We start from the raw sequence: 23,386 nt of genomic DNA, 5'->3' as shown, positions 1-23,386 counted from the left end.
TGATTCTGTGATTCTCTGCCTGCTTCCAAAACACTGCCCATGATCAGGCAGGAGTCATAACCAGGCCACATCCAGATGTACTATGTTTTGAATCATGTTTCCAAGGACAAAACACAACGAGAGGGTTTGGGAATTTGCTCCTCACACCGCTTTGCGGATCTAGGCCCACGCTTTGAAGGGTGTTCAGGGTCCTCGACACATGAACAGGTGCCTCAAGATATTCTCAAAACTCCTTGCATTATAACCACCTTCATAAGATGAACCCTGAGGAACCCAAGCATCATAAATATCATTCTAATGCAGAAGACCTGGTGTCGCTTTCAAAAACAAAAATTCAATTATGTCCATTATTCTCATGATAGAAAAATATTGTGCTGAAGTTGCCAAGAAATAAAGCACAGGGTAAAATCACGTTGAAGATAAGCACGTGTTTGAGCCCAGCCCTGTTCCAGAAGGGACAAGCAGGACACCCCTGGAGAGCGGCTGTCGTCCCCCCTCTCCTGGCTGGCAGGACCACCGTCCCATGCGCCACGGCACTCGGCGCCGAGAGAGCTGGCCTTCCTCTAGCCACAAAAGCTTACAACGCAGAAATATTTTCAAGCAAGATTTTAACTCAAAATTTTAGGAAAACAATTCCCCAACCTGAGGCAGCTCTCCCTTTCAAGCACACCTTTAGTCCCGTACTCTTTCTATGATAACGAGTTCAGAAGGAATTAAAGCTCAAGCAACACAAGAGAAGAGACACTGGAGTACTTTAGACAGTGGAAAATGAAGAAAAATAGACATCACATGAAAGAAACTGCTGGGCTCTGTGTTGTACTAGACTATAAGGCAATGAAAAGAAATGCTGTCAGACTAGAAGGGAAAAGCACATCAGGCAGGTAATAGTTCTATTTATAGAAAAAACCCATTTATAGCGATGCTACCACGAAGGGGAGAAAGTGCCTAAAACAAACAGCCCTTTATCGGTCTGATGAAAAGCACGCTCACGTCAGTGTCAGCCTCCAAACTGACTGGCAAATACTTTGTGTCAGGCCTATTTAAAACTCCACTGTAGGAGGGACAAGGAAAGAGGCTACTATCCCACTTCAGCTCAAGTCAGCTGGAGCTTTCTTCCCGATTACAGCAACACCAAGCTTTATCCAGTCTACACATAAAATGTTCCCAAAATAAAGTTAATTGAAAAATGAAAATATGCAAATACATAGCCCAGAAGACTTACAGGAAAAATACTTGGGTAATGCAACACATGAATAACAAATTTCCATATAAATGAAGGAAGAGGAACAGAAGAAGGTTCAAATTTCCAGGAGTTCTCCATATGTGTTTAAGAAAATGTCTAGAAAATAAAATGTAAATATGTTATGTATTATTAGAGAATTCTTAGAAAATCTAATGTAAATCCCTCAAAAACAAATCTATTGACATTAAAAGGAAAATAAGATAGAAAGGCCAGTTGTGACAGGCGTTACAACTGCTTAGCTTCTTATCCTGTGAAATTTCTGAAATATTACTTACCATCAAGTCACTGACCTACGGAAATATCGGAAGGAAGTAAGAAAGGCAATGTGTTAAGCTACAATTCAGAATTCGGATGACGAAATAAGAAATAAGTGAGACACCTTTTAAAAGTGAATTATATAGATTTATAACTATTTCATAAGCCTGTTCGTAAGAACTCTTCAATAGTTTGTCTCCTGCTGCTTCTCTTTCTTTTCCTTTCTAGTCTGATTTTCAGTGATGACATCTGCTTCTCACATCAAGGTTTCAGTGAAAAAATTTCCCAACTGACAAACCTGCTATGGGTAAAACAGTGGCGAGACAATTCCAGATTTCCCTCTGAGCAAAGCGGTTTCAGGGCAACATTCCCGTTAAACGATGATGAATTACAGTGAAAAGTTGTGTACGAACACTCAGATGAATATGAAATGAGATCAGCTTTGTTAAAGCCATCACAACAAATATGAGATGAATCAGTGAATACCAGGCAATTATTGCAGAGCTCTTCAAAGCCACCCCACTGCAGTCACCAGAAGGATACCCTTATAGCAGGTGTGGGGTTTATACTGCAAACAGGCAGTGCCAATACTGACTGGAGAGAAGAATGCTTTACCAATCACTTAAACATGGAATGGGAAACAAGTAATGGTCACAAAAACACCTAGGGTAAAGAAAAGCACAGCCACCACTGTGTCACAGCAGACTCAGCCATCCAGGCTGCGGAAAGGGCACGAATCCTGATTCCTCAGAAAAATGAACTTGAGGGCAATTTACTACAGAGCTTATGGCTACAGCTCAAGCCTATGCACAGCTTAAAGACAGAGGGACCAACCCCTGGATAGCACACAGGTCACTAAAGAGAACATAAACCACCACCACCATCTTTCTGGAAGTTCAACCACGGAGGGAGTTACCTATGCTACTCTCATCCCAAAGGCGTACCTGCTCTCCTCTTCGCCTTTTTGGTACGGCTAAAAACGGGTTTCCTTTACCCCAAAAGACCCCTCTTGCCACCTAAGTTGCTGAACACTTTCAACTCGGCAAAGAAAGGTTGTTTAGGAGATTATGATCCCTATAAAACTCGACCATGCAGCAGTTCAGTGCCATGCCACAACATGAGAGGCATGCACTGATAAGCCCATTCTGCTGACACTACTGCTGTAACATGACAACCGGGCAGAAACAGAGAGCTACAAAATACCTACGTGATATTTGGCTGCTAACGGGGGGGGGGGGAAGAAAGGGCTGGGGAAAACCAGATGAAAATCAACACTGCGAGCCATCAGTTTGAAAAACAAACAAGCTTTCCACCCGCCAGCAGCAGCGTACTCGCAAGTCACCAAGATCTCACTAAGGCTGAAGATTTGTTCCTTGCGGTGCTATGACCCATCATCCCATAGTTCACCGAGGAACCAAGTAGCTGGGTCATGCGATGGGCAGATGCATGTGGGAGAGAAACCCTCCGGCTGCTGGAGCTGCTCCGGCTCCCAGAGTCCCCTCTGTGACCAGTGAAGCACACCAGCTCCCCCGCCCTGGGCTTCTGCAGCCCGGGGAGCAGGGACAGGCTGAAACCTGGACTTGTAACCTCGTCTGGATGGATACCTGACACACTGAAAAAGTCAGGGCAGAGAACCTTCCTTCTTCAAAAAAAAAACCAAAACACTTTAAAAAATGTTAAACATACACGCACACCACACAAACAACGTAGAGAGACAGAACCACATTCTTTCTCCGTTTGAACTGAAGAAGTCATATAACATGGTTTTCTTAAAACCATGCTCTAATTTGATAGAAAGTAAACTGACTCCCGCTGCCCTGTAAAAAATGAAAAAGACAAAAAAGAAAAAGAAATTAATACTAATAATCCAGAGGATTAGGGATCAGAGGTCAGTGCACAACCTTTTAATGAGCTAGGTATTTAAAGACTGATGACACAGTATATTTTTATTCTTCAGTAATTTAGTACAGAAGTTTACATTGATTGCTTAAAAGGCCATTCGATTTTATTTCCCATACTTAATTGTTCTTCGCGCCCAATAAATGGTTGACGGGAGAAAGTAAAGGATTATTTTATTCTTTTTGTATCATTAAAAATACTGTCAGCCCAATTCACTCATTCACACGCCCTCTACATGCCCTTCGTGTTTTCACAAAACCGTGTGGATTATCTGTTTTTCATTACCACCAAACCTGAAACCCCCACAGTGCTCGGCTCTCTAACCTGAACTCAACCTCTCACAGGTGCATGAACAAAAAGGAGGTATTTTACCATTCCCAAGGAGAACTTTATAAATATGACGAAGAAAAACCATAGGCTTGCACGGTGGAATTTTGTTTTACCTTAAAATTTACATCTTCTGTGAAAAAGGACTGCCTGTTAAGTCCTTCTGTCTTATCACGGCTTGTATCTCTTTAGATCCTGCTCATTGAGCAAGAGCTGCAGGCCCTCAGATCAGGAAAACATGTATTTAAACACATGGCTTAGTTATATGCTTAAAGTTCAGCATGGGCTTAAATTAGCTCATCATCTGCTCATCTTTCTCCTTGTCAACAGAGAACAAATGTGAAAAACACAGGAAAGGTTCTTTCACCTATCAAGTATTTGTTGTATCTCACGACACAGTTAAATTATGCCACTCTGTGAACATCGTGACAACTTCCTAAGTGATTTTTGTGTTTGCCGAGAATTATCTAGTTATCTGGACGACACGTACAATTCCTAGGTTGCTATTTATACAACATCCAGACATTGTGGGTACTTGTTGAACCCATCTATGTACTTGCATGATTCCAAATTCACCAGAACCTGAAAAAAAATTGTCAGATTTTAGTTCCTCTCCTCAGCATTTCTATGATTTAAGAAATTATTACTACCGTTCTACATTCAGGGAGCTGAAGCACAAAGAAATATGGTTTGGATTTGCAGAAGGTTCTGAGGAAGTTTAATGCCCAGATTGCCTTATCTTAATTCCTAACACGTTACCCTGACTTTCAGCAAACTCAGAAGGTGAAACTGCTAATGCCATTGAACTCAACAGGATATTTTACAATGATTTCAACAGTGTCCGGATTTCATCTTCTAACAACAGTAGGATTTTTATCTAAATAAAACCTGGGACCTTTCCTTTATAGCAATTCATAGTATTTTACGACATACCACTGAATCACTGAGAAGTTAACTGGTTTCATTACTACATTTAAAGGGAATCTCATTCCGTGGAAAACACAGATTCCTAACAAAAAAAGAAATACATAGCATACAAGAAGTTTCATCAAAATACATACGTGCGTAAAAAAGGCATTTTTTTAAATTACTTTTCATGTATCATTTAATACTCATGATCTCAAAAAACATCACTGTAGAAAGGAATAGTGAAACATTAAGAAAAAGTGGAAATGGCATAAAAAATTCTTTTGAAAGATAACCACGTAGAGTTTTTGAAATGTAATCACATAGTTGAACTAGTACAATAATATTGGATCTGTAATCTACTTAAGTATTTATTGATTGACACCCGTGACAAAATAACTGTTGCCCTAATAGGATTCACATCCAACATTTTTTAAGTTTCCCAAATAGTTCACATGGTACACTTACATATAAATCAATTAATATTGACTGATTGATCAATATATGCACAATATGAAAAACAGTTTTGGCGGCTTTATGTTCTCCGCAGAACAGCTTTACCTACTGATGATTAATTTTAATTTACTTTAAAGGATTCTATTGCACTGAAACTTTAATTAAAAACAAAATGAGAAAGTCTATAGAGTCTGCATAGCATCAATTACCTAGACTTGATATCCTGCACTTCGCCTACCCTCCATACATATGGTTTCTGTTAAAATAATTGGAAAGCACTTCTGAACAATGTCACCCACACATCCATTCTAAGAGCGAGAGGATATATTACCATTAAACGTCACTGATATTAATAAAGAAACAATTAATTCTTCATTACCTATTTCTAAAATACACTATCAGACTCCTTCAGTTCAAACACAAATAAAACATTACACATGTCTGTCAGTGAAATGGGTAATCATCATCATTGTTATAATTTATACTGCTTTCTGTTGTAAGTCTAATGCCTCATTTATTTATAAAGCTTTTTGGCTGACATTATAAATAGCCTCTTTGAAATATTAAAAAAAAATAATCTAGCTCTTATTAAGCAAACTTCCATACTTCTTGTCAACTCTTTCCTTATAAAATGTTGCTTCTAATTTGCATTACACTTTCTTTTGGTGAACAGACAACATTTACATTTATAAATGTTACTGTTTCAGTAAGACACACTAAATAATACTTTCCATTGACCTACATATGTACATAAAAAATATATATATATATTCAGCAGACTAATCTCAATCCCAAAGAAGACTACTACTAAGAAAACCCTCACCGAAAATTATTTGGAAACTGCTGGTGAGTTTACACTAGGAGTAAGCCAGCTCAGCAGCCGTGTAGTAGTATCTGATTTAAAGATCAACCCTACCAACGCTGGTTTGGATCAGGTACAAGAACAGTTTGATGTTTTAATTATTAAAAAAGCAAGGAATTGTCACAGTCCTCATCCGTTCCAGCCAGCATCAGGTTACAAGCCTCCAAGGTGTCTCTGGCATGCTGCCTGGACTATTTATTGCTATTTGTAAATTAGACACTTGTGTAAGAATGTCAATTTTAAATATCTTTGTTTAAATGAGCCTGATAAGAGATGACCAGATATACATTTTATGAGACTGATAAATAATTGCATCACGCAAAGTCAGCTTGTGAATTTTACAGGACAGATAATAAGGACACAGCACACTCTCAAGGTAGCTTGTGAGTTCAGAATTAAAAGAATAAAGCTATCTGAAACAATAAAAAGTGTGTGCTCTAAACCTATAACAACAGAAATACCAAGAAAGTCAACTATCATCCATAAGGAGAATAATCCCTGAGCTCTCCATATCCAAAAGTAATGGAGAGTCTAAGGTGCCCCTATCAATCCTGCTAATACACTTCCAGCAATTATTTTCTGTACTCTACATCAGTAAGTTAAAATATGTTTCCAAAGCCTAACGCAGAAGTCATTAAAGTTTCCCCTGCCTCAATCAGCATAACTAATGAGGCCATATAATAACAGACTGCAATCTCTAATGAAAAGCTGAACAAAATCTCCCTGCAACAATACTGCTCATGATTTAGTATTCTCAACTTGTCCATCCTCCATCTTTTACTCTGTGGATATTATCACCACTCAGAAAATTACAATTCAATGAACTTGTCAGGAAATAAGTAATAAATTAATCAGGCAGCATAAACCAATTAGAGTCATTTTCTGTGTGTTTTCTTTCAGGGCCCACGCATGAATGCGGTACTGGCTGCACTGGTTATTCCTGCAGACTGCTGAGAAGGGCTGCGAGGGGTGCGCAGTAACGCTGCTGGAAGGAGGGGTGAAAGCATCTCTGCTCTGCTGAAGCCATCGCAAGTACTGTTGATGCCAGTGGAGCTCCAGCACCAAAACACTGCTGGTTTTTTAATTATTTTTTTTTAAAATGTATATACAAATCTAGATACAAAACCAAACCCATTTGGGCACTTTGAGAAGCGTCACAAGATACCTAACATGAAAACTTCAAGCACCTAAATAGGTTTGTGAGTGTAGCCCAGTCTCTTTCCAGTTGTCAGGAGTGACAAAGGAAGGTGCCTACAGGACTAAGTTGTTGTTACGAGTACCTAAATGTTAAATTTGGGAGTACACATGGCAAATTATGGCAATGGCTATGGCTAAACTGGGATGGTATTTGGTGGCATCCCAACTCTGTTAGGCAGCGCCCAGCTGTAACACGATTCCCTTCTTCCCTCCGACTGCTAGGAAAACCTTTAATATTGATGATGTTTCTTCTAAACACATGCAATGAGCAACGGTACCATCTGAATTACCAGTCGAGAGCTCCCACGCTAACAGGGACCGAGAGGTTCACATTGGACACCTCTCGCTCCAGGCTGTGTGAAAATTCGTGAAGAGCGGCGCGCTGGTTTAGCACCTCTAGTTTAAGGCATTGTGCTCGTCTTCACAAGCAAGAGAGACAGAAAGACTTTTTTTTTAACAAATAAAGCTCAGATGCTGAAGCACAAGGCACACTCTGTCATGGCACAGAATTTCACAGCAAATTATTCGGATGCAAAATCTGAAGCAATACAGGCTTCTGACCCTAAATATAAGGTGAGCCAAGGTAATGCACAAAATGATATAGAAACTCCTTGCTTAATAAGGAAAGCAAGTCCACATGTTCGGTGCCTTCAAAAGCATCTAAATGGACTCTAAAAAGACGTACCTCCAAATAAAAACTTTTCTACTGGCTGCTTTGTCGATATATAATGAAGACTTTATGCATGCAAGCACACTCTTTACATACATGCAATATTTCAATGAACTCTTAAACTTAGTCCTGCAAGCGTAATTATACAAGCATCATGCACCTGTCAGACTCCAGACCCTCATACAGCACCGGAATCACTTTTCATGAATTTTGTCTGTGTCCTGTCTTGGCTGGGAAAAGATCCAAGTGGGTTAAGCTCCAGGAGCTCATTTTCATTGCCACTTTTTGAAGGCTGAATATTGTTTCACCTTTCCCCTGCAGTCTGCATAAAATTCCTAGAGGGCAGTTCAAGCCTCATATGCACTAATTAAAAGTGGGATTTATTAAGACTGGAATAAAATAAATTAAAACAAAATAAAATTTGTCATAATATATGTAACCTCATATTCGGCATGAGGTAGGCCAGAAGTGCAGTAAAAAATTAAGTTTCAGCATTTAAAAAAAAATTATCTACCAAGCACTTTTGCCACCGAGCCAGCTGCCAAAGTAATATCCCACCTTCATGACTTTTACAATTCTTTTCTTTTCTTGATTTATCCTCACACCAGACAGCTCCTACCAAGAAGTCACGTGCTCTCATACTCTTCCCTATATTCATTTAAAACTGCATTTAATCTACTTAATGGTTTCAGACCCTATTTTCTTGCTTCCCCATTTTATGTTATCCTACTAAATACTTCTTTGAAGGTAGAATCAAAGAAGCTCATACTTTCATACCACCGGTCAAGGATGTGAGGGACTGAACCAGACGGAGTACTTTTCTCCTCCACCTCCAAGAGCAAGGCAATAAGGTCTAAAGTGCTAACGCCCATGGAATATCTATAAAGCAACCAGAGGTGAGACATGCTTCCAAAACAGGTTTAGTTGAGCTAGTTCAGGTACTGATAGCAGTGAAAACGGAGCAAAACGAGCACTGGCTGGCCTGGAGATAGGTTATCCTGTGCTCAAGTCTATGCCACTGCACCTTCTCTGTAGCTCAGGCTGAACCAGACAGGCTAAAGTTCATTCTCTGTCCACTTGTGTTGAAGCCACATCTCTGACCGCAGTACAGGTATATCTTTAGACAGCGTGTTTGGCGTGAGTATTGCGTTGTCAGAAAAACACCACGAAGAAACTGAAACAATTAGTCCCATCCTGTTAGTAAAAACGAAAATGGACCAGCAGCACCCACACATCCCGGCAGCGCCTGGGAAAATTCCTCTGAAGCACAAAGACCCGAGGAGCCAGTGTCACCAGCCAAACCCGATATGCCATGGTGACAGTAACCAGTAGCAGAGTTTCCAGCTTTTTGCTACTTCTCAGTAGGCTTCTCCCAACAACACATCTTAACAGCAGCCAGCCCTCCAGCGGCAGCACTTTGAGAAACCGTGCAACTCAAACCTTTACCCCAGTTCACCATAACCACAAGCAGGAAAGCTCTAGCAAGCCAGCAGGTCTACTGCAGAGACAGACATTTACTAACCAGCTGGTACACTCTGCAGCACAAGTTCATTTACTATCCCCGGTTCATCTCTGTGCCACAGTGCAACAGTGCTTTTAGGTAAACCTCTTCATCCAGCTTCAAATTTCATGTGTTTAATTTCCCTGTATTATCCTAATTACTTCACAATGGGTCACGCTAAATGATTTCTCTTCCTTCTTTTTTGTGATTCTATATGTTTTTATATACTTCAAAACCAGCGAGGTGGTTCTTGTGCCCCATCATTTCAGTCCCCGTTAGCAAACATTTAAGTCTTTCAGATGTGTTCTCATGAGTCAGTACTTCCAGCACCTCAAGTTTGTTTAGTTCGCTGGCTTTCAGTGTGTGAGCTCCTGGTGTCAAATGTCATATCTTACCTTCCAAAGGAGAATATAGCTCCAGTTACACTCCAGGGTTTTTCTATTCTGGGAAACAAAGCAAAACAAACAAAAACAAACGAATGCACCATTTTCCCCGATTGCCCTTAATTTGACTTCACTATGGTCCACATTAACAGAAACAGCAGCTAAACTGTCTTTGAAACTTTATTCACCATAGCCAGAAAAAAAGAAGAAAAAAAAGACTGGTGAAATGCCTTTAAAACATGCTTTAATCTAGCTGGAATGCCATAAATTGCTTCCAGATGTGCTCCATACAAAAGTCAATCATAGCTATTTATACTGACACTCTGCAGTCCAAACAATCTGAATCCAAATGCCATGTCTCTGCTACAATAAAGCTATAAATGTCAGTTTTGTTGAATTTGGAGAGGTGTTGAAGAGTTCATGCTAGTTTGCTTTCTGGGCTATTTGTTAGCCAGCAATTATTTAAAAAAAAAGAAAAAAAAATGAAAAGAAACTTTTAAAATAGGTCCTTTCCTTGCTGAGCTATTCTTAAAGCACACCTGACACCTTCCAATCATGACCTTGAAAGTGCCACAGGTTACAAGTTGAAATTCATTTCATAAGTTAGAAAAATGTAGTGCTTAGGCTGTGAGCCAAGAATAACTGAAGGGCTTGGCAAGGCTCCCATGCCCTCCCCTAGACCGAACACACACATAGTACACCTGGGACTAAATGAACTGAAGTACAGTAAAATGACACACTGACTGCAATAATACCTCTATTCAATAATCTTCCAGGGTATTGGGGGGGAAAAAAATAGTCTCACTGAAGGGAAAAAAAAGAAGTTTGGAAACCATACCCTAATCAGTTGTTTTGCACGCGACACATGGCCATCAGAATCACAGTGTTCTTCCCTTGGGAAAACTGAATAACCAGCATTTAGATGAAAAGATGACCTATGGAATTATCCCATACTATTTCAGGAAAATACATTGGTTTTGTGTAGTCTCCACCGAATTTTCTGGTTGATTTTTTATACAATTCATTAAGATCTTCCCCTCCCCGTCCCCCCACAAAAGTGCACCTGCAGTTCAATTTACGTGTAAATGTGCAGAGTTTTAATTCTGGGTTTTTGTCAGTGAAAGACAAGAGGGAATTTTCTTATCATTGCTTGCAGTTTGGGGAATTAAAAATGTTTCAGAAAATCGTAACATCTAATGACCTTCCTCTTCACTTCCCTGCCTTTTTATTTCCCTTGATGTTTGCCTTCTACTCCAAAGATTTCCTCTGCCTTCCCTCAGTTCCTTACCTTCTCCCAAGCCGAGAAGACCATCCCTACAATGGAGCTGAAGAACATTCCTCCCTCTCAGGCTAAGCCATAGCACTGACTGTCATTTGTCACCACACAGCTTGAGGAAAAAATGGCAGAAAATGCACATTGACATGATTAAATCTTGGTCTAAAAATCCTTCCTGTACTTTCAGAGAAGGGAAGCAAACTGTACAATTCGCAGTATTTTAAGGTTCAAATTGTACATACATGCAGAAAAAATGAGAGACTTTACAAACAAGATTTGTGCTCTCAGTTCAACTTACTGGAAAACTTAGGTTTTAATAAATCTCTTCAGTCAGAGGTTATACAAATGACTACAGAAGCAGCAAACATAATACCTGTATTTAAGAATGGGGGAGGATCCTATCCAGTGAACTACCAAGCCATCGGTCTGGCCCAAATGTTATGCAAGGTTTTATAACCTATTTTGAAGGAATGTAATTTCTGTGTAATTGCAGGGGGTTGGAGAAGAGATAAGCAACAGAGAGGCAGAGAAGCTATTAAAGTTAAAAGACAATTTTGGCATAAGAACAAATGATTAAGACTTGGCCGTGAATACGTTGAGACTGGAATTCACAAGCGCATGTCTACCATCAGGAGGGCGAGGTGCTCCAACCACCATCCCACGGGAATGGGATGGAGGAAAATCCTTCCACAGGGGAGGCTAAGAAATTTATATGCCTTAAGTATCCTGCAACAGCAGGGGATAAAACTTGGTGATGTACAAGCTGCCTTCCACTCCTGTATCAGCCTACATTCATGTGTCTCTACTCCTAGCTCCTACCAGACAGCGAGATGTTTTCATTGCATTGGTTCTCCAGATAACAGCATCTAACTCTTCCAGGAAAAGCTTAAGGGCCTGCTAAAGCCATAAATAGAGGGCAACAAATACTGTTGTTCAGTAATATCTCTCTATTAGTGTATTTCTTCTTTTCCTTCCACCCAAGTGGTGACACTAACCTTCAGAAACCTTCTTCCTCCATGAATTTTACTACACCTCAATCCGTGTTATTTTACATCCTCAGACTACCAAAATTTATACAGAAAGTCCGCCTCACATCCTACCTCACTGTAGAGACCTACCAAACTGCCTCCTAATATGCTTTCACACTCTCTTGCAAGCCTGCCCATATATTTTTAACATTAAGACAAACATACACCCAAAGGAAGTAACTAATTTACTCTGTGTCCTTAATCCTTACTGTCTTCTCTCCACCAAAGCTCTTTCTCCGGCACAACGTTCTTGCCTCATCTGTGCATCACTTTCCACTTAGAATCCAAACTTTCTGAATCTAGGACTTAGAATCTTCTAATGAGGTGGGACACAGGAAATGTGAAATAATTGTGACAATAATAATAACTAATGCTAATCACTATCACTGGCCTTAAACTCTACGAATCTGTTCTGCTTTTGCAGCTGTGCTGTGATTCTTCTGAAGCACCAAGGGTGCTGCCAGCAGCCTACATATTAGATTATTAATTCAATGCATCCTCCCCATCCAACAAAAAGTACTGTATCTCCAGATCTGCATAGCTTCTGCATTTGTGATGGCTGACCCCCAAAAAGAGACAGGAAAGCAAAAGTCAGTAAAATTACCAAAATATACAAGTCTCTTACAGCTACTGTTTCAAACAAACAGGTTTGGAGCCAATATAATAATTTCTACCAATATCATGCAATGTTTTATACGCTTTAGATTTGTCATCATTTATTGGAAACAATGAGCCTTCCAGAAAACAACAAAAATCCCCTCACTTTGTGTTTAAAATTATTTACTATAGCTTTAAAAGTAACAAATGAAGCACTTGAGTCTCAGATGTGTAACCAGTAGGGAGTTGGCTCGATGCATCAGTTTTTACACCTCTTGCAGTTAAATCAGAGATCCAAATGCAAAATCTAGCACTCAGTGGTGAACTTATAACACTCCCTGGAGGAGTGTGTCCATAAACCATTCACTGGATTACACTCATCCATACAATACTTTATTTTACATATCCCGTCCCCACCAAAAAAAAAAGAAAAAGCTTAACTAAGGTGAAATTAAGGTTGCATAAACTATAAATCATTTTTGTGATCATATTTCTAAGCCTCTGCTTTCGTTTTTGAGACTTCATTAGAACAATTTTCCGCTGTCTTTATCTCAAATGGATTTGTTTCTCCAAATTTGCGTCTTGGCCAGGAAAGGGATCCAAAGAACACCCAAGGACATATGTGGCATAGCCACACATGGCTCAGGAGCACTCTCAGGCCTTTGGAGTATGCTCAGCATAGCTAATATGCTTTCAAAAACTGCTGCACTGACTTTTCTGTAGAATGCCCTTAATGACAGTATTTTGGGAGTTTCACATTACACCTCATGTACTTATGAGTCTTCCGGACATTAAGGCTTTCGCAATATATTTCTATTTACATATATAAATGTGTGCACACACTCTGTGTGTGCACTCACATGCATGTACACATGCACACACATATGCATGCACAAACATACACACAGTTTGGGGCCAAAACTAGAACGGATAAAGATCAGTGTAACTTCACTGAATGCAATGGAAGCTACATCAGATGAGAAAACCTGAGGACAGTGAACCTGCCTGAATGGCCTACTGACTCTTTCAAAGTTCACAGAACATAATAAATGTGAATAATTCCAAGGTCCTTCACAATTAAAAAAAGAGAAAGCACATAAAATAATAACAGGAAGAGTGTTTTTTCTGTTCCAGTGAAAACCATTCTCCAACCCAGTGAAAAAGTGCTCTTGTCATGCAAACCTGCTGGAAAAACCATGACAGTATAGTGTCAATGCCAAGTTCCTTGTAGGCCAGCTGGTCTCTTACTTCATCTTGATGTGGTCAGTCCTCCCGAGTTTAAGAGCAAAACACCAATATCTTCCGACAACCAAGGGCGCCCCACGTAACTCACAGCTAGGTGGAGATACTTGCCCAAGACAACCCGTATCAGCAAAGCCTCCCTGCTAATCATAACATATAGCCCCAGGATGAGAAGCCATAAACCTCGTTTTTGAGCTGCACAAAGCTCAGGGACCAGAAAGCTGCTGCCCTATCTAGAGTGCACTGCGATTCATGCTAATGCAAGTTGGACAAAAGGCAAGAGTCACATCAAAGATGAGGGCTGGGTGACCTCCCAAACACCAAAGAGCTAGTTGAGGTACAGTCTGTGGTAGGAAAGGCAGATCTCAAAAACTAAACAAGAGATCCAAAATTTCTGCATCTGACATTGTCCGTCAGCCATTATACCTCTCTCTTTTGCTATAGCAGTCCCTAAGCAAAAAGACAGGGTTTAATCTTCCCGTACCAATGGCTTCTACCAAACCCTCTTTTAAAAAGGCTATTTATTCAAAAAGAAAGGCCTTTTGAATCGGAGAGAGGGGAAAAATACATAAAAATTCACAATTGATCAACACTTCATAGTCATTTGTGGTATGTTTTCAACCATTTAAGAAGTGTAGCTAACCAACCTAGCATTTGTTGTTCGTTGGTTTTTTTTTTTTTCCTTTAATGATTGTATAAAAAACTTTCTCTTAAGAACAGTAAGTGGCATTAAATGCCAACAGCAAGAGAAAACATAGGTCTAATGCGGGAAGTGGAGTCTGAATAACATTTCCACTTACCATACAGCAATAATTACCAGCCTTTCTATGGGGCAAAACACCTTCCCTTCCCACCAGGCCCCCAAAGCCCCAGCCAGCTCAGTTTAACAGGCTGTTTAGCCATGGAGAGGAGGATGATGGTGTTTCCTGTGATAGGCAACTGCACTGACTATCTAGCACATGGCTCCCACTATGAGCTTCCTTCCATGTCTCTTCTTTTATTAAAATTGTGGAATAGGTGGCTCCCGTGGCCTAACAGTAGTGTTTGATTAGGCAGCCTCCACTGACTGTAATTTATTTATCTTTTAGAATAGGATCCAAATTTCTACACTCAACATAATTTCTCAATTATGCCGGCACTGATTTACTAAGTTCCAGAAAAGCTTGCACTGATTCTCTACTGGTTTTGTACCACAGGAATATTTGAAAACCCACTGTTCTTAAAATGTGCATTAAGTTCTCAAGAATTTTTTTTTTTAGTTGACTTAAAGTGACATTACTGAAAGAAATATTTCAAACTGGTAATTTTGAAAACTTGCCCTAATGCCCCCCCCAATCCAATACAACCCAAAAACCCCGAAGTCTTACTAATTTTTAAATGGATGTCCTCTTCCAGTGGCTTAAGTTCATGGCAACATAAATTTAAATAAACAAAAAACTCACATTCTACTATGGGTTCATGAAACTTTGATCAACAGAGAGATCATTTTTCACACCATTATCTAACACTGCACATGCAGTTTACCCTCAGCCCCCTTACTTGCAGCCATAAAGATCCATACGTATAACACAGTGGATTTGCCATTGAAAATTTCTAGCTGCAGGAAACCCCCAGCTATCACAGATCAGTTTCTTGCTGCTATGGGGATGGGAACAGCAGCAAGGGCAGCTCATCTGCAGCTTTGCCTTCTCCTCCAGCTACGACAAACAGCAAGTGGAGTGGGTCAGGTTAACAGTACTATCAATGTCACATTGATCCATTGCATGACCCCACGCTAAGGAAAAAAGAGCACTGAGAATATGCAAAAGTGGCCATCAACTCAATTAGTCAGTTGAAGTAATTATGCCCTCAAGTGTTAGGAAACTGAAAAGCCATTTTGGCTATAAAATAGGGAATCTTAATGTTACGATCAGTAAGACAACAGCACACACATTACTCATGCCGCAATTTATCTAGTCCTTGAATGCAGTTCTCACCGCTCCTGATGTAAGATTTTCATTAGGCATTATACGGCCAAATGCGAAAGCCGATCCAGAGAATCAAACCCATTCAAACACACAGCCACATTAAGAAGTTGACAGCACATGTCAAAATACAACTGTGGGCCTCTTACACGAGTCACAAAGTAGTAACTTTTGCAGCATGCTAGTCAATAAAGAATAACCATCTCCCCAAAAAATTAAGAGGGGCTTGGTGAGCAATAACAGATAACAGTTTGTTCATCTGCTTATCAGCCAAGCTCCAGAGACTAATCCCCTCCAATTACATAGTTCTCACTCATCATGCCATACTTCAGTGACCACATCTCTGTGTCAATGTTTTTTAATTCTTCTATCTCCCCCAATCTTCTGCTTTAAAAAGCTATCCTAAGTATTTGCTTACATCATTCTGCTGAATTTCCATTACCTTGAAAAAATACCCACTGCTATTCATTTTTTCAGTGTATTTTGTGGTTTGTTGTTGTTGGGTTTTTTTAAATCAACTAATAAAATCATATCAGAAAGCTTCTTAGCGCAGCCTAAGCAAACACTGGAGTGTGAGTACAATGAGGTATAGTACAATATGCAAGAGAAGTCAGAGGCTGAAATGAGAATACAATTTCCCATGAGAGAGTTCTATGTTCAAGCCATTTAACTTTAAAACTAGTTCAATATTTGAACAAGACACTATTTAATTCCCATTCAAAGTTTAAACACAGATCACTTCGAAATCAATCATAAATTCAAACCTCTCTACTTCAGAAACTGTTTCAATATTTAAAGGCTTTTTTTTTCCTCTAATGTAACAGCAGCTCCAAGGCTGCAGAAGCAGAACTGACTTTGAGATCCTTAAGAGCAATGCTACTTTCCTGCCAATACATACAAAAGGCAGTTCTAGGAAAAAGAAAAAACCCACAAAGGCGAGGCTGTGCTTTGCTTCAGAGTTTAAGAACAAAGTTTGGACAAAGAACACACAGCTTAGTCTTCAGCCCAAGCTAAAGTAAATTAATTTGGTGTGGGTGCTTTTCAGGGCACAAGATCATAACTCCACACTATTCCACTACTTTTGTCCTCACCTGGGTGCCAGGGAAAACCAGATGACCAGGGGATCTGTGTAGATAAAAAACAACCCTCCTTTAGGGATGTGATTACAAACAGAGTGAGAGATCTGCAATTCAGAAGAAGAACGTAGACCCCCCTCTGCCAACCACCTGTAATTTGGTCCCCTTCTCCACCCGTGAAACAGTGCTTGCCCTGGTGCCTCAGGAGCCTCATGCCCCGGCTGGCACTGCAGAAACGTACAGCTCGAGCTCTGTGATGCAGAAAAAATAATTCCTGTTGGTGAAGTAGCAACAATTCACACCTGTATTTCATTTTCAGACAATGATCTCAAAGTTAGTAAGGGTTTTTACATTTGTTTGTTTTTAAACCTTAAAACCCATTTTACAGATGGGCAACTTATAACAGCGAGTCAGTGATGGAGAGGTGAACCCAGGTGAACTCCTAAACTGTGCCACTGCCAGCACTTTGGCACATGCCACTTTAATCCAACTAATTTCAAAGCCAATTTGTTTCTAAAAATTATCTTTTGTGCTTTTGATCTTTAAATAAAGTTCTTATCGACAAGGGCAGAGCACATAGCTCAATGTAAGTGTTATACTACAAAAATATTCATATCAAGTAGGAAAGACAAACGGACTGTTATAAAGCAAACAATCTTATTAACCTCAGGGCTGCCCTATTCTGGTTTCTGGTCAACTAGGGTCTTTACAATCAAGTTAAAAGACACCTTAAAATGAATTAAGCATCTGTATTATCAAGAGGTCAGAGGATAACAGCAAGAATTAGGCTCTGCCTTTGTGATAACAATGCACTTAACTACCTATGGCTTTGCATGAACCCAGGAATTATTATTTGGCTGTATATATAATGTTTTACATGCAAAATGATAAACCCATCTGCATGGGTAGTCACGATACCTCCCCAGGAAAGGGCAGCTGTCATTCATAACCATCTTACCTTGATCGAACAATGAGGGATCCCTATTTTCAGGAAGCCATAGGCCACTCGCATTAGGCAATAAATGAGCTTTATTTTTCCCTCCACCTTTTTATGTACCTCCAAATAAAAAAAAAAAAATCAGTTGTAATCAACACAGTATTAACATGCCATCTTCTAATATTTCACATATAACATGTCACTGAAAACTCAGTATTGAGCAGGAAGGTATTTGATGAATCAAGTAGATGAAGCCAAGATGTAGTTATTAGATGCATTACATCTTTAGCACATCATCTGTAAAAATGTCCAGGGTAAACTAACGCTCCAGGGGAAACCTGACCTTTAAGAGGCTCCCTAATACTACATCTAAATTAATGTCAGTGACAGGCACTTCAATCTAAAATAGCAGGGTTCTTTCGTTCTATCTACACTATCTATTCATCCATTTATTTGTGTTTAAATGTGTGTGTGCATAAATGAATTTCTGTCACTCTGGCACTGGGGAAGTGCGTGGGGAACAAAAAGAGCTCCTAGATTTTTGGATTTCTATTCCTTACTACTCCTATGCATATTACTCATTTTGGAAGATCCGTTCAGAATCTCTTCAGCATAAAAAATGTTTCAAAAATTATTTTTTATAGTAACTAAACCTACTTTTCCAACATATCACCCTTGAACTGCAAAATAAACATGCTTGAACTAGAACAGGATGGAACTCTTGCAGCAATCAATATAACAAGCAATGCTGAATTTGTTTTAAAGAGCTGGGCTGGGCTCTGACATGACTGGTGGCCAAGATAAAAATCGTAATTGAGATCAGTTTTGCCGTTTCAAAACAAAACATTGCAAATAAATTCAGTAGAAGACGCATTTCTGCCTTGGGGGAAAAGAAACAAACAAACAATACACTGCAAAATTCTGATAATGGAATAATTTCAAAGCAGTTAGTCAAATCAGCACTAACTATTATGGCCAAATCTTCACTTACTTCTATTTTTCATTCTATTTCAGAGGTTTTATGATCAAGGGGGTAAAGGTTTATGATCAAGGGGTGAGGCAACTGCAAAGCAGCCACTCTGCTGCCCATCTTCCAGGCTTCTTAGGGTGCTCTTCCTCCCTTCCCAACACCTCAGAGAGGACCAAGCCCACTAAGACCTGCTCTCCTCTGCCCCTCTGCTCCTCACAGACAACTACCTAATTACGTTTCTAAGAGATATATCTTTGTGCAATAGAAGCTGAAGTCTGTGCCTTGATGCAAAGGATTTACGCCTTGCTCTGAAATGAGGACAATCACATTAGCTAAATCCTAGTGAACTAAAATTGCAAAGTCCTTTCACATTTTGTTGATCAAGAACCTTTTTATCAGAACATTTTTCTTTTCAAACCTCAGGTGGGTAATAAACTATCCTCTAATTGGTCTTTATGCAATGAAGAGCTACCTTGCATTTTAGCTATTTTATGCACGGTTATATTTTCTTACAAAGACACAATTGATCAGGAATTACCATAATCCCACACAGAGAAGCAGTCCTAGAAGCACTGAGTGCATAAAACATTAATGTCAGTAATGCAGACATGACAAGTTTCAACTCTCCTTTCAGCTAAACAATCTGCCTCTTTCATACTAACATCACCGTTCAGCCCATGGGCTACATAAACATTGTCAAACCTGGTTTCAATATAAAGAGAGCACATTAATGTTCCCACTAATATACATTTCCCAGTAACCACCCTATTAGATTGCTTAGTCCAAGCTCCATGACATATCCCGTAACACATCAGACAGTTCGGATCCACAAGCTCAGAAGATACAGATATTGTAAGTAAAAAAAAAAATACTTTTTTGTGTGTGTACTCAAGAGCTCAACTCCCATAAGGCTCTCAAGAAAATATGCCTGTGTGAAACACAGCCCTTCTCTGTTTGGTGGGGTTTTTTTTTGGTGATGGTCTTTCACTCACTTCTTCACATAGCCTAAGTAAATGGGTAGAAAAATAAATAGATGCTGTTCAGAAGGAATAATCCTTTCCATAACATCAGACAGTGCATCTGAGACCACTGAATCCAGTGATGACTCCCCTAACTTTTCCCAAAAGCATGCCAGTGAGTAGCTACTAAGTTTAACGTACGTGATGTAGAAATGCCCTGACTTTGTCCACTACAGACCCTCTGTTATAAAGCAAGACCCTATTCCAGACACGTGAACTTTGCCTTTTGCCTGGTACTTAGTAACAGCGCAGCAGCGTCAGTCCTAGGGTAAATGGATGTGTGATGCCCCCGCACTGCAAGGTAACCTCATGCGAGCCTCCTTCACAAGCCTATGGTCCCACAAAGCACAGTGCACATACTGTACAAGTGTGCTACAGACAACATTACTGTGGTCTCCCTTGTCAGCCTGGGTTATAGGGTGGTTTACTATGGGTCGGGGACCAATATACTAGGAGCTCACACTTCCAATTTTCACGTTCAGCAGCTGGAAAGAAAATATCCACAGCCAGAAAGTTCATTAACCTGGAGATTTTCCATGGCCAGGCTTCTTCAGTATTGCAGTAAGATGCAATTTTACATTTGGGTTATGATATTTTGAAGTACTTAATGTAGCTGGAAGCCAACAAATACCAGCTCACCTTACCACTGGTAGTGTGTTGTGCAAAACATATCCACTTTGAAATAACATGACTTTAAAATTGTTTATGCTGATGCTTAACACAGGGAAATTAAACACACAGAGTCAGACACGCTAACTTCTACGTTACTGAGTAGCACTTAATACCTTAAAGAAATGAGAAGCAGGAAAGAGATTTAGGGATTTAGAGAGCAGCAGGGAATTGCCATAAAGCCATCCGATTTCTTAGAAGGAAAAGAATCAAAGTTGAAAGTGAAATTGAATTAATCCCAGAAATATGTAATGCATGCCTCTCACTAATCAGACTATGGGGAGCACTCAACATAGATAGAGGAAGGTCCAATCAACCTTTAAAAGAAACAATATCCACTCTGAAGTCCTCTGACTCTTCCAGGTTCACTAAATTTGACCCAGAATACATAAGTCTGGACAGGCACTGATCTCATAGGGCAGATCCTCAGAAGGTGTAAATCAGAACAACTCCACTGACTTCAAAAGTCTGACGAGTCTCTGGCTCCAGATGTCTGTGTGCAGTCATGAATTCCTGATTTCCACTTTAACACAGCTAGAAGAGCAGTAGAGGCTAAAGAAGTTGTTGCAGTTGTTGTTAGGTAAAAAAATAATTAAAACGTTAATTAAAATTAATAGCTGAAAATATTCTATATATTCTGATTAGCAGTTGAGATTTATCCCTTGCTTTCAGGTTCAAAGTAATTTTGCTTTGGGCTTCAACGCTCACTTTTAACTTCAGCCAGCTTCCACTGTCAAGTTTCCAGGATAAAGTTTAATAAGGTTTACTATTAGGAGTTAGGCCATTAATGTATACTGCACACTTTTTCATGTACAGTGTGGCTGCTGAAACGCAAGTCTTCAAAAGCAATGATCTGAATATTGCATTATGTCAGTCAAAAGAAGGTCTGGCCCAAATATCCCGGTTAAAGCAATTTCAACCATTCAACAATCCAATTACTTATACTACATTAGACCTTCCAACTCCATGAATGTAAACTGTTTACACTCAGGCAGCTAGGGTTGTATTGTTAGCGTTGTACATCATGAATAATTTTGTCAAAATATAGTGTTTGAAATGTAATTGCCAGAAGAGTTGTAACATGTAGGCTTGCAGCCTGAAGTGCAATTGCTAGGCACATACGATGGTGCAAGCTACACATTAACATGTACAATTCTGATTAAAAGTGATGCAAGAAAACAACATTAGGACTGAGTATTATCCCCTCATACACAGGAGACTCCTCTAAAATTTGAAATAATCCAGAACAAATTCACATGGAATAAATACATGCTAAATGATGCAAGTGTAAGTGATTTCTGAAGATGCTACTATTAGCTAGTCTGTATAATTCATTTTGGAAGATGACAACTACTTTTTCTTTCTCAGATCACGTAAATGAGCACATCCTGCAAGGCCTTCTAAATATGCCTGAGAAGTATTTACTCTAACAGATCCCCAGAAATAGGCTTCCAAGATCCCTACTGTGGCTCTGCTATTTCTGAAGAGTTTGGGGAAGAGAACACCAGCCTGAAAAACAGGACTGGAAAGTGTTGTTCCTACAAATTACTCCATCCCAACAGAAGTAACATTGCAGGTACTTTCTGCCTGTATTAATGAAGAATGAGTTCAACCTTGCCATCATGAATTGATCTTTCTGAAATTTGGGTTCAATTCACCTTACATCATACTGTCCTATTCTTCCAAGAATTGCAGCAGAATCCTGTGATAAAAATACAAAAAGAATTATACATGCATGCCCCAACAACAGCCCAGCACACCTTGAGTCTAGCTGGTGAATCACGCTGAGTTCTCACATAACCATCTCCAAAGTTTTGGTTCTCCTACTAACCATGTGCATAGTAAGCTGGGGAGGCCTCACATCATTATGAACTTTGATGAAAAGATGAAGCAATGTGCTGGACATACTATTTTTGACAAGGTCAGGAAATAAGACTTATGCAAGAGAACAAAAAAGAAGATAGTGTATCTTCACACCTGCCTGGGTGGGATACAGAGCCAAACATCGGGGAGGTGGGGAGGTTTTGCCCAAAACCTTTTGTCCCACCTAGCAGGAATCTGCTACTTTTTAGATTCTCCAGGAACAGAAGCAAACTGAGACGTGTAAGTACAAGCAAGTAAGAATCAAACCCTATTACTGAATTAGGATCCACTAATAACTGATCAATGCTATTGCCTTATTTCTTATTATTTTATTGGAGACCATTTCCTTTAAAAGATAGTGTAACAACCCAGCAATTCATCAGCTCAATATAATAGCCCATTTTTAAAAGATACCTACTGTCATCATCTTTTCTCCTGTATTTGACCATTTAAATCCAGCATTGGGGGTTTTCCTCCCGTGCTTAGTACAAGCATACTGTTCTAAGCAGTGTCATACAATCTCCTTCTGCTGCACCGCTTGGAGACCTGGAGGGTCCGCAAGCAGGAGTAATCTGGGTTACCTAATCCATAGTGCAATTGATTCCATTTGGGTGGCTGAGAGAGAGCTCACTTTCAATTTACGTCACGACTTTGCCTCACGCAATTTCTTTCCTGCCAAAATGCCACTTCTGAGGTGCCAACAGCAGCGCCTGTTGAGTAATGGAGACCACCGTGCTTAGGGCAGGCAGAGAACTGAATGCTCCTCTGTGCCGTGCAAACGTGCCTCTTGGCACAGATCACACACTTGGAGAGGCAAAGCTGACTGTAAGCTGCTGAGCCACTTCCCTGTGAATCATTTTTATTTCTGCGGCTTGACTCTTAAGTTCCCTTTCAAATTGATGCTGTAATATGGTCACATTGTAGGAATCTGTATCTCGGTAGGTGCAATATTCTGTGGAGCCATATAGCCCTCTGATATTTAGGAGACTGCTCCTGATTCATCAAGGCTTCCGCGATGACTTGCAATGGCTTGCTCGGGTCACAGG

The sequence above is a fragment of the Gavia stellata genome, chromosome 6 (assembly GCF_030936135.1).
Source record: "Gavia stellata isolate bGavSte3 chromosome 6, bGavSte3.hap2, whole genome shotgun sequence".
Classification (NCBI taxonomy): domain Eukaryota; kingdom Metazoa; phylum Chordata; class Aves; order Gaviiformes; family Gaviidae; genus Gavia; species Gavia stellata.
The sequence above is the reverse complement of the archived record's forward strand: the minus strand, read 5'-3'. Positions refer to the sequence as shown.